This window comes from Monodelphis domestica, chromosome 8 (genome assembly GCF_027887165.1).
Source record: "Monodelphis domestica isolate mMonDom1 chromosome 8, mMonDom1.pri, whole genome shotgun sequence".
Taxonomy (NCBI): domain Eukaryota; kingdom Metazoa; phylum Chordata; class Mammalia; order Didelphimorphia; family Didelphidae; genus Monodelphis; species Monodelphis domestica.
The window spans coordinates 232,640,422-232,652,343 of record NC_077234.1 but is presented as its reverse complement, the minus strand read 5'-3'; positions in this window follow the sequence as shown (position 1 = coordinate 232,652,343).

The window sequence follows — 11,922 nt, the reverse complement described above, 5'->3', positions numbered from 1 at the left end:
TTCAACCTTGCTTGCTACTTTCTCGATCCTCGGCATCCTAGCTTCGTGGGGCTCCTCCCCCCATTTCCCTGCCATCTCCGAGACAGTGTTTCCAAATTATTGTTAGGTGGCAAAAAGGACTACTTTGGGGAAGGCCATAGAGAACAAGCTGGAAGGGAGAATCTGGGAGAGAATGAAGACAAGGATTCCTGTGTTCTCTTCTAGGCAACAGAGCTCAGAGCAGGACCATATCATTATCTGCAGATAGCACTGAAGGACTCAACATTTCAAGGAAAATGCTTCCAGGAGAAACAAATAAACCAGACTGAGAAGTATTTTTTTCTTTTGCTTAGCGTGATTCTGATGACTATCATTATTTCAGCCGAACCTGATTTCATTCCCAAATGGGAACTCCCAGTATGGAAACACCACCTACAAATGCAGAATGTCCCAAAGTCTTAGTGCAATGTTAAGCTTTAATAGTTGAAAACTATACTAAGGCTTTGGGGACACTGTAGAGGTGGGGACCTGAGGGATTAAGTGATTTGGCCATGGCAACAGAGATGTATGAATCAAAGTCGGGACTTGAACTGAGGTCATAGAACCATAGCTTTAGAGATGAAAGAGACCACAGAGATCATCTAGTCCAACCTCCTCATTTTACAGATGAGAAACTGAGGCTCAGTGACTAGCCCATGGTCATCTAGTTAGTAAGTATTAGAGGCTGAATTGAAACCCAGTTCAGGTCTTTTGGGGCAAATCATGTCATGTCCCTGGTTTTTCAATATGTAAAATGGGACTAATAATATTTATACTATTACCTCAACAGGCTGTGGGGAAAGTGCTTTGTTCAACTAAGAAATCTTATACTACTATTATGGCCTCTGTTCAGGCAGTTGGGTCATCTCTTCAAACCTAAGAAGGCGGTCTAAAGGGTTACTTTCTTTTTTTTTAACCTTTACCTCATGTCTTGGAATCAATACTGTGTATTGATTTGAACTCAGGACCTCTCATCACTAGGCCTGGCTCTTGACCCACTGAGCTACCCAGCTGCCCCCTAAAGGACTACTTTCTAATGGGTCCCTGATATCACCATACCCCATCCTGAGCTCCTCTAATTATCAAAGTCCCTTCCAAATCCTCCTCATTCAGTCCTTCCTGTGAGCTGAGAGCCTTCTGCTAGATTAGGGTTCTCCAAGTGCCATCCACAGTCCCTGTCAGGATATCCACGCAGTTAAAATCCTTTTCATGACCAGATGAAGATGTTATTTGCCTATTAAATCACGCCTCCCTTCTCCAACAGCCTCCAACCTCTGTAGAAGGCTGGGCTTTCTTCACAGATTTCAGCCCAAACACACTTCTCAACAGATTGACTGCAGAAGCAGAGGACAAGACAGCTATTCTTTGTTAAGGCACACAGACATTGAAGACATTTTCAAAAATGTGTAAAACGATGCAATTCTTCTCAGGGTTTGTTTTTGGTTTAGAAAAGCTATCTTCCTAAACAGTCTCAGTTATGTTAATACACAATGGGTTTATTTGTTAGTTCCTTTAAATTAACTCAGTATTTTAAACACTTGCCAGTTTCCACTTCTAATTCTGTAGACATTGATAAACACTGATAGACCCCTATAAACAAACACTCTTCAAGATCTTCTATAATATTTTGGAGTGTAAAGGGATCTGGAGACAAGAAAAATGGAAAGCTTGCTGCTCTAAATCTCCTGATTTGCATGGATAGCAATGGAACACGCTTTTTAAAAACCCATACCTTTTGTCTTAGAATCAATACTGTATTTTGGTTCCAAGGAGCTATAAGGGATAGGTAATGCCGGTTAAGTGACTTACCCAGGATCACAGAGCTAGGAAGTGTCTGAGCCTAGAGATGAATCTAGGACCTCCTAAGTCTAGATGAGGCTATCAAATCACTGAGCCACTTATCTGCCTCTAGAGCACATTTGTTAAGACTCCTGGGGCAGCTGGGAGCTGGGAGTTCCTGGGTTCAAATTTGGTCTCAGATACTTCCCAGTAGTGTGATTCTGGGCATGTCATTTTGGCATGGGCACTGTACCCCCAGAAACTCAGGCAAACCATTATGGGGGAAATGCCTGTGCTCTCTTAGGCCCTCCTGACTCTTCACCTAAAACACCTGACCTTGGAGATTCCCCTCCTTTGATTGCCCCCGTTGACTTGAGCTGGAAGAATATCAAAATCCCAGAATGAAGGCGTTGAGGGGGCAGCCTCCAGGTTGTTCCACTTAGGCTGTCTTGCTGGCAAAGGGTTTGAGGTTATTAATAAATCTCTCTCTTGATCTTTAAGTGGGGTTTTCAGAGTCTTGCCTGCTTGCAAAGGTATCCTTCCCGAACCCAAGGGGTACACCTTGTTGACCCCCACAACAATTTAACCCCGATTAGTTAACCCTTATGGCTCTTCTGCCTTTAAGACAGAAGGTAAGAGGGTGTTTGTTTTTAAAGAAAAGTTCTGGGTAAAATTTCCCAAATGCATTCTAGCCTGATGACTCCTTTCTCTTCAAATCTAGGCCCAATTCACTATCCTTCCTTTGTGTGTGTTCCTGACATGCACTGATGAATACAGGATGAGGAATTTATTTAGCCCTAGAAATTCAAAGACCACTGACTAAGGACAAGAGGCCAGGAATTGAGGTAGATGTAAGGAAATTATAGATCCTTGAAATGCTGAAGTCAATATGGGCACTGAATTATGTTAGGTTCCAGGAGAGAGAAAGAGATAAAGGAGACGTTCCTACCCTCAAGGGGCTGATAATCTGACATTCATTTTGCACAAGCAGAAAAAAGGTCTGAATTCTGGGTGATCTTTTACTGTAGAATCTAAATAGTGATTTAATAATAGACTACTTACTTTAAAAAAGTTTGAGAATTGGCAAATAAAATAACCCATTAGAAGGATATAAAACAAAGCAGAAATAAAATGAAATTTGTTGGGGTTTTCTTGGAAAGAAGGGAAATTGATTAATTTTTTATTTTGCTTTAAACTCAATTCTAATCCAATTTCAGTATTTGTAATATGGGTGCTAAAGATTTCATTTCTAGTTTTAAATGTTATTAAGACAGTACAGAAGATTATTAAAACCAAAGAATGAAACATTTTTAGTGGGTACAGTGAACACAGGGGCCCAGGTTGTATATGTATATTTTTATCATATTTGTACATTTCCATCTCTCTCCCTTCTCTGTTGTTCAGGCTTCCAGCAGATAACAAAGAAATATGAATGTTTGCAGAACAAAGAGATAGTAGCACACTTCCACGCAATCAAGTGTTCCATAAAGATTACAAAAAGTTGAAACAGTATAATATATCCTAGAAGACCTTGCAATCTGTTTAGGAGACTGTTACAATAGCAATATTATGGGATGATCAACTGTGATAGACTTAGCTCCTCTCAGCAGACAAAGATCCAGGACAGCTCTGAGGGACTTAGGGCAAAGAATGCCATCCATCTCCAGAGAAAGAACTGTGGGAGTCGTAATGCACATGAAGACATACAATGTATCACTTGTTTATTTGGAGCTATGTTTGGGGGTCGATTTTATAAGATTATTCACATTCAAAAATAAACACAGATAAAATAAAATAAAATATTGTTATGAGACATTAAACTCTTTTCAATTGTTTATTTGGGTTTATGTTTTGGGGGTTTGGTTTTATGAGATTATTCATAAAGATGAACAATATTAAAATAAAATAAAGTATTGTTATAAGATAAACTATTCAGCATAGAGGGCTATTACGAAGAGTCCATTAGAAATGTGCATTTGGGTTTGCCATTCACGCTCTAGCAGAATCTCTTACAACTAGAATGAGAACACTCTATGCTAATTTCATTCTAAATAAGCACCCATAGTTCATGAGGAATGGGATGGGGGAGTTTTCCAACTAAGGATTATTTTATTCATTTTATTTATAATCCTAATTTCTAGGACAGTGCCTGGTGCATAGTAGGAGCTTTAAAAATGTTTGTTGATTGATTAAAATTATCCTTCTTCTGCATTTATTACTTGCTAATTGGCAAGTGGTAATATTCCCTGACTGCCATACAAAATAAACCTCTGACCATTAGAACTTACTGTGCCTACAGGCACTACCTTTTACTATTCTACCATGATAAAAATAGGAATATGATGTGTTGTCAATCAGCTGAGACTCCAGATTTCCAAGTAAACAATTCAGGAATTATTTTTTTCCCTCTAAAAACCAAGGCTAATAGCAGGCTAAGAGCTCTGGCTATCTATGCAGAGAGCTGCTGCTGCCACCTATCGGCAAAGATTGGGAATGACCAATTCATCAGAATCATTGATTTAAGTGCCTATGGGTTCCATTATTGTTCACCTACATTTGGCAGTCAGAAGGGGTTTTCCTTGTGACTATAATAGTTGGAAATAATAAAAGTATTAAGAAAAAAACACCTTCCCTTAGAAAAGCCCTCTTGAGCATCTGAAATGGATTTTAATTTTAAGGAAGGTTTTAATTTTTGTTAAGCATGAAGAAGTAGTCATTTTCAGGGAAGTGGCAGAATTTTAAATCACAGGCCTCAGTTTCCAAATTGGAGAATGGGAATAAAAAACAGTATCTATCTTAGCAACATTGTAAGGATAAAATGAGGTAACATTTGTAATGAGATGTGAGTAGGTTAATACAAATGGTGCAAAAGGGCCACTACCTACTATTATAAAAATGAACAATTTTAAGAATTTTAATAAACTAACAAAAATGAAATGAGCATGCCAAAGCCATTTATTTAATAACATAAAAAAACACTTTGATAGCTATGAGAACTGTAATCAATATAGTGAACATTCATGATTCAAGAGGACCAATTAGGGACTATGCCATCCATTACAGAGTGTGAGATGACAAATGTATATTTTTGTGTCTGTGGAATGAATTTGTTTTGCTTAATTATGCATATTTGTTACAAGAAATTTGCTATATGAACATTGTCCTCTATGAATATGGAGGGAAAATTGGGGCAAAAATGGATTCATCAGCCATGGGGAAAGAATCCATGAATAGGGAGAAAATAGAAAGAGTCTGAGGATAGCATGTTCTTTTATCTCCTAGGCCAATAGGCCAGTTGATATAAAAATTTCCAAATTAAAAAGAAAAAAAGGAAACAAGTCAAATTCCTTTCATGTTTTTCAATATAAAACTTTTTAAAAACCCTGCCTATCCCTTGTCATTAAATCTGTTTCTTCCATATGAGGTCCCTGGAAAGGATATTTGCTTATCAATATTATAATTTGCTTAACTTTCTGTCGCACTTGTTGGCTTTTCAGGAGAAATGCTAGCAACCTTAACCCTCCCCCCTTTAATCGCAGTCACCTCAATGTCAACGTTCTTGATGTCTTGATATCTTCTGTCACGATGGTTTTGGCCAAAGTAAAGTTCTCTTTTCACTGGTCAACTTCTCAACTATAAAAGAGGAACTCCCTGGGAAACTCGTTCTCTTTTTAGTAGCAATTGTGAGAGAATCTGGTGTTGAGGAGGAAAAAGCCACCCCAGAGCCAGAGGGTGGAGACAATGAAGGCTTTTTTCATCATGGTGCCAAGTTGGGGAGGTAGAATAGTGAGAGAATGAAGAAAAGTGGTTTGGAAAGCCTAGCCCTAAACCTGGAATATATGCTCCTCTTTCCTCTTCCTCAAAGAATTCCCTAGTTTCCTTTGAAGCTCAAATGTCACCTCTCATAAGAGGCCTTTCTTGATCTAACTAGTTGCTAGTGTCTCCTCCAATTAATATTTTATTTTAATATATGTGTGTCTAATTGTTTTCACTCTGTACAGTATAAGCTCCTTGGGAGCAGGAACTATTTCATTTTTGTCTTTTTTTCCCCCATGACCCTAGCACAATGTGTGGCACATAGTAGGCACTTAATAAATATTTTTTGATTGATTTATTGATTACACCATCCCTAGAACCTTAAGGGACCCCAACCTATCAGTGTCAGTGTCAGTTGAGTAAGTCCAGAAGGATATATATATATATATATATATAACTATTAAAATTAATATTATATTTGACCCATTCTTGTAATCTGTTGGGATCTTTTTTTTAATTATACTAGCACATAGTGGGTATTTAATAAATGATAAGTGATTGACTCATGCTTTCCCAATATGTCTTTTAATATGTAAGTCCTGCCATTTGCAAGTTAGGCAAGGATGCAACTCATTTCTTCAAATAAGTTACTGGTGACGATGTTGAATAGAACACAATCAAGGACAATCTTTGGGCCACTCTACTTATACACTTCCTTTTGAGTGGCCATCAGCCTATTTACTACAATGCTATGGGATCTGTTCGTTCAACCAGCTTTCTATCCAACTCACCTAGCCTTGCCTCTTTTTCTTGTCTATAAGGATAATATGACAGATTAAAAGAAGCCAAAAGCTGAGAAATATACAGTAGGGACTAGGAATGGGTCATAGATTCTCTTCTTGGCTCTTCTTTGGTTGTATTATACCTTGAATGACCAAATTGCTTCAAGAGGAATCATTTTTAGTAAAAGATTATCTGTATACACATTAATATACTATCAATGCCTATGGAGTTATTTTAGCTTTAAAAAGTTTTTTCAACTACATATGGAAACATTTCTTTTTTTTTTAAACCCTTACCTTCCGTCTTGGAGTCAATGCTGTGTATTGGCTCCAAGGCAGAAGAGTAGTAAGGGCTAGGCAATGGGGGTCAAGTGACTTGCCCAGGGTCACACAGCTAGGAAGTGTCTGAGGCTAGATTTGAACCTAGGACCTCCCATCTCTAGGCTTAGCTCTCAATCCACTGAGCTACCCAGCTGCCCCTGGAAACATTTCTTAACAATTATTATCTGACATTTTGCAATCCAGATTCTCCCTTTCTCTTTCTCCCTCTCCCTTTCCCATAGTCTCATTATAGGTTTTACCAGTGCTGTCATACAATACACATTTCCATATTCCTCATGGCATGATAAAAGATATATATCACACACAGAGAAAAAAAAAACCCTCATGAAGGATATAAAGTGAAAAATGGAATACTTTGCTTTGCCATCAGCCTCCAACAGTTCTTTCTTTGGCTGTGACTAACTTTTTTCATTATAAGCCCTTTGGGGTTATCTTGGAACTTTGCATTGCTGGTAATAGTTTGATCCTTTAAAAACTGATAATCATACAATATTTCTGTTACTGTATACAGTGTTCTCCTGGTTCTGCTAACTTCACTTTGCATCAATTCATTTCTATTTCCAGGTTTTTCTGAATTCACCTTTTTCATAATTTCTTATGGCACAATAGTATCCCATTACAGCCATATACAACAACTTGTTCTGCCATTTTTCAGTTGATTGACATCCCCTCAGTTTTCAATTCTTTGCTACTTCAAAAAGAGCTGTTATAAATAGTTTTGTACAAATAGGTCTTTCTCCCCTATCTTTGTTTCAATGTCTATTTTTATTATACTTCGAATGAATAGAGCAGCTAGGTGGCACATTGAATAGAGTGCCCTGACTAGAGTCAGAACGACTCATCTTTATGAGTTCAAACATGGTCTCAGATATCTCAGATACTTCCTAGTTGCATGATCCAAGGCAAGTCACTTAAACATGTTTCCTCAGTTTCCTCATCTGTAAAGCAAGAGGCAGAAGGAAATGGCAAACTACTGCAGTATCTTTGCTAAGAAAACTCCAAAGTGGGCTCACAAAGAATTAGACACATCCGAAACAACTCAACTACATCAGAGTATCACAGGACCTATCTAACCCCTGACTATTAAAACCTTAGAACAGGTGAACCCAAACTCTTTATTACCATTTAGAATTGTGACTGGTTGGATATGTGATTTCTTTGGTACACATATCAGCACATTCTCTGCATAACAGCAGGACTGACTCATGGGCACCTTATTCCCAGAGCATGAAGAATGGATTCTGTCTACTGTCAGCCCTCATGGTAGAGCCTGGGAAGCCTGTTTCTGGAAAGCTTTGGTAATCTGTAAAGGAAAAATCAGATTAGAATATGTGTAGGTACCATATTTCTAATCTGCTTACTTTATGATCAAGATGGGGCTTTTGGTTAACTAGTGAGAGGCCCGAGAGGCATATAATACATTCCCATAGTGTATCTTAAGTCTCTTTTCCCTGCTTAGTTGTTTTTCTTGAGGATGGAGGCCAACATGTAGCTCAGGAATACAGTCCTCTGTTCTTTGACTCAATTTTGTTTGTCACTTGTTTTTTTGCTTTTAGGGGATGGAGTATTGGATTGAGTTTTGACCTAACATGCTTTAAAAAGTTGGGAGAATAAGCCACTAGACTTATGAGAACTGAAGCCCATGTCAGATTTTTTAAGGACTGTTTAAGAGGTGAGAAGTCCTGTCTGCCTTTTGATCCAGCCATAGCACTGCTGGGTCTGTACCCCAGAGATAATGGACAAAAAGACTTGTACAAAAATATTCATAGCTGCGCTCTTTGTGGTGGCCCAAAACTGGAAAACGAGGGGATGCCCATCAATTGGGGAATGGCTGAACAAACTGTGGTACATGTTGGTGATGGAATACTATTGTGCTCAAAGGAATAATAAAATGGAGGAATTCCATTGAGACTGGAACAACCTCCAGGAAGTGATGCAGAGTGAGAGGAGCAGAACCAGGAAAACATGTACACAGAGACTGATACACTGTGGTATAATCGAACGTAATGGACTTCTCTACTAGTAGCAGCAATGCAATGATCCAAAACATTTCTGAGGGATTTATGAGAAAGAACACTATCCACATCCAGAGGAAGAACTGTGGGAGCAGAAATGCAGAAGAAAAACAACTACTTGATCACATGGGTCAAGGGGATATGATTGGGGATGTAGACTCTAAATGATCACACTAGGGCAAATATTAATAATATGGAAATAGGTCTTGATCAATGAATCAATGTGTATTGATTCTAAGTCAGAAGAGTGAGAAGGGCTATGTAATGGAGGTTAAGTGATCTGCATGCGTTCACACAGCTAGGAAGTCTCTGAGGTCATAGTTGAACCTAGGACCTCCTGTCTCCAGGCCTGAGTCTCTATCCACTGAATCACCTAGCTATCTGCCCTTTGTGCTAATCTGAAGCTTAAGTCTAAACAGTTTAGAAGCAGGTGTACTAATCATCCCTCTTTCCCTGACCTTTATCCTCTTCACTTTTTAGACTTTAAGGAAGTGTATATGAGGGGATTTTTCATTTTTTCTCCTGAATTTTCCTGATATAGTGATAACTTTTTGAGAGCTCTCAAACATAGTAATTGGTGTTTAAGGTTGTAGTCATGTAAAAAACTATGCATTAGATCCGTACCACTCTCCAAAGCAAACTGAAAAGTAGCTTATCCATATTATACCATTTCTTTTAATATTATCTTAATTATGAATTTCTTTCCTTTTTTTTCTTTTTGTCTGTTAGTCAGTCAGCTTAGCATCTGGGTTAGTAATAGTTTCCTTCATTCAACGTGCATATATAGTAGACTTTTTCCAGTAAGAATTTTTAAAAGCTATAAACAGAAGAGTCATAAATGATTGCAAATATTCAAATATGCATACTAGAATAAAAAAGTACATGAAACCACCAATTTCCATTATTTAGGGTTTATTTTTTGTTAAGTGCCTGTATTTACCAATGAAGCAGCAAATGTCCTGGTTGTTCTTAGGTACATTTCTGAGTTGTTTTCATTTTTCTCTGTGTATTTTTGTTTCTATTTTATTATTTTCATAATAGTAATTGCAGAGAATATATCTATAGATGGAGAAATAGACATCGATATGGATGGAAATATAATTGGTTCTACTTTATTCACTTTGTATTTCTTAATGTCTTCTTATTTTTATTTGAAAACTTATTGTTTTTTAGTTAATTAGTCAAGTCCAACTCTTTGTGACTCCCATTTGAAGATGTCTTGCAAAGATCCTACAGCAGTTTGCTATTTAAGCAGGGTTCACCTACTTAAAAGTAAGCATCTTGGCTATTTATGAGGTTGGGTACAAATACTGTGAGCTCTTCTTTTTTTCTTTTTGATCAAGTTCATAAAATTTGTCTTAAATAGTCTTCTGTTAGCGTGAGTGCTTGCATGGGAGATGATAGTCTTTTCCCTTCGGTTGAACACACTTAGACATTAGCTGAATGCTGATATTCTCAGGGGAAATTGTTTGAAATTCCTCCAAGATTGAATATAGTCCATTTAAAACAGAGCTACAGTTCTGGATACATTTTGTCATGTATCACACCAATATGGATTAGTGAGAAAAACTAGGACACCTACTTCATATGTTTCCCAAATCAGAAAATCATAGCAGGTTCCTAGAAATATGCAACAACAAAGATAACTTTGTTTAAGGACTCTAGTTATCAGTATCAAGTGAGGTATGCTTGTTTGCCCAAGTTGATTGCTCTTGACAGGGAGAAGATTCAGCAAAGCTCAAATTGAAAAAGGATAACAAGAAGGCAGCTAGGTGGCTTAGTGGATAGAGAATCAGATTTACAGATGTGAAGTCCTGGGTTTGAATCTTGCTTAAGGCACTTCTTAGCAGTGTGACCCAGGCCAAATCACTCAATCTCGATTGCCTAGACTTAACTACTCTTCTGCCTTGGAGCCAATACTTAGGATTGATTCTAAGACAGAAGGGAAGGATTTTTAAAAATTTTAAAAGAAAAGAAAGAAAAAGGATATCAAGGTCTTCAGAGGCTTCTGTCTGGGTTATGTTGTGCTGATTACATCAAGCCTGGGAAATTGAATCTCTTTCTAAATGAATCCATAATCAATCACTCAAAAGAGTTCTTCCTATGAACAAGTTGTGTGTGATTGTGATAAAATACTATTGTGGTGGCATTTTGGACAAGAAAGTTGAAGACTTTGTAATTAAATATAGGGCAATTGATTGGTGTATCATTTCAAAAAATAGTAGTTTGATTTGATTGTTGCTTTCATAGCTAGAGTTGGAAGAGGATGAGAAGATGAGAAGTAACATGGTATATGGTGAGAAGACGGCTTTGAAATAGCGTGGTGGGCAACAGAAGGTGAATGTTCACCAATCAGAAGTTCGTGGACCCAGACTGAAGCTTGAGTTCCAATCTGGACATGGAGGGTAGAGCACAGGAGCCTGGCAACTTGAAGATGGCACTGAAATGGCAATTAGTCTCTTATAGGCTTCATTTGAACTTATTTCCAAATATACCATCCGTTTCCCTATTCCCCATTCCAACAAATGTTCCCTCCTTTGTAACTAGGTAAACTGTTAAGTAAAACTAACAAGTGAATGAATCTAGAAGTATATGCAAAATTCTGCCCTGGTAGCACCTGCTTCCCCCACTTTTCTGCTGAATAGAAGAAGGTACTTTCTTTACACTCCTCCATCCTGCACATTGAAAACACACTTTGAACCTAACAACAGCTTTTGAGTAACAATAGAGTAGGTTCATAACATCTAGGTTTTGGTGATTGAAATAGTAGTTTAGGAAAATGCCATGTTGTAAAAATGCAATAACTCATTCTAAGAGACTGAGGATTGATTAAATAGCCTTCTTAATAGGAGGCATCCTCCCTACTTTTTTTTAAAACCCTTACCTTCTATCTTGGAGCCAAGTATTGGCTCCAAGGCAGAAGAGTGGTAAGGGCTAGGCAATGGGGGTCAAGTGACTTGCCCAGGGTCACACAGCTAGGAAGAGTCTGAGGCCAGATTTGAATCTAAGATGCCCCATCTCTAGACCTGACTCTCAATCCACTGAGCTACCCAGTTGTCCCCAGAAATTGTCTTTTTGATTGTATTTTTATCCCCAGCTTTCAGTACCTGGCAGGTAGGTACTTAAATAGTTATTGCCTTGCTTTGCTTTTTTTTTTCCTATAGAAGATAAGCCAACTAAGTTTCATATGTATCCAGAGCATTATAAAATATGAATGGGGGCAAGGTAGT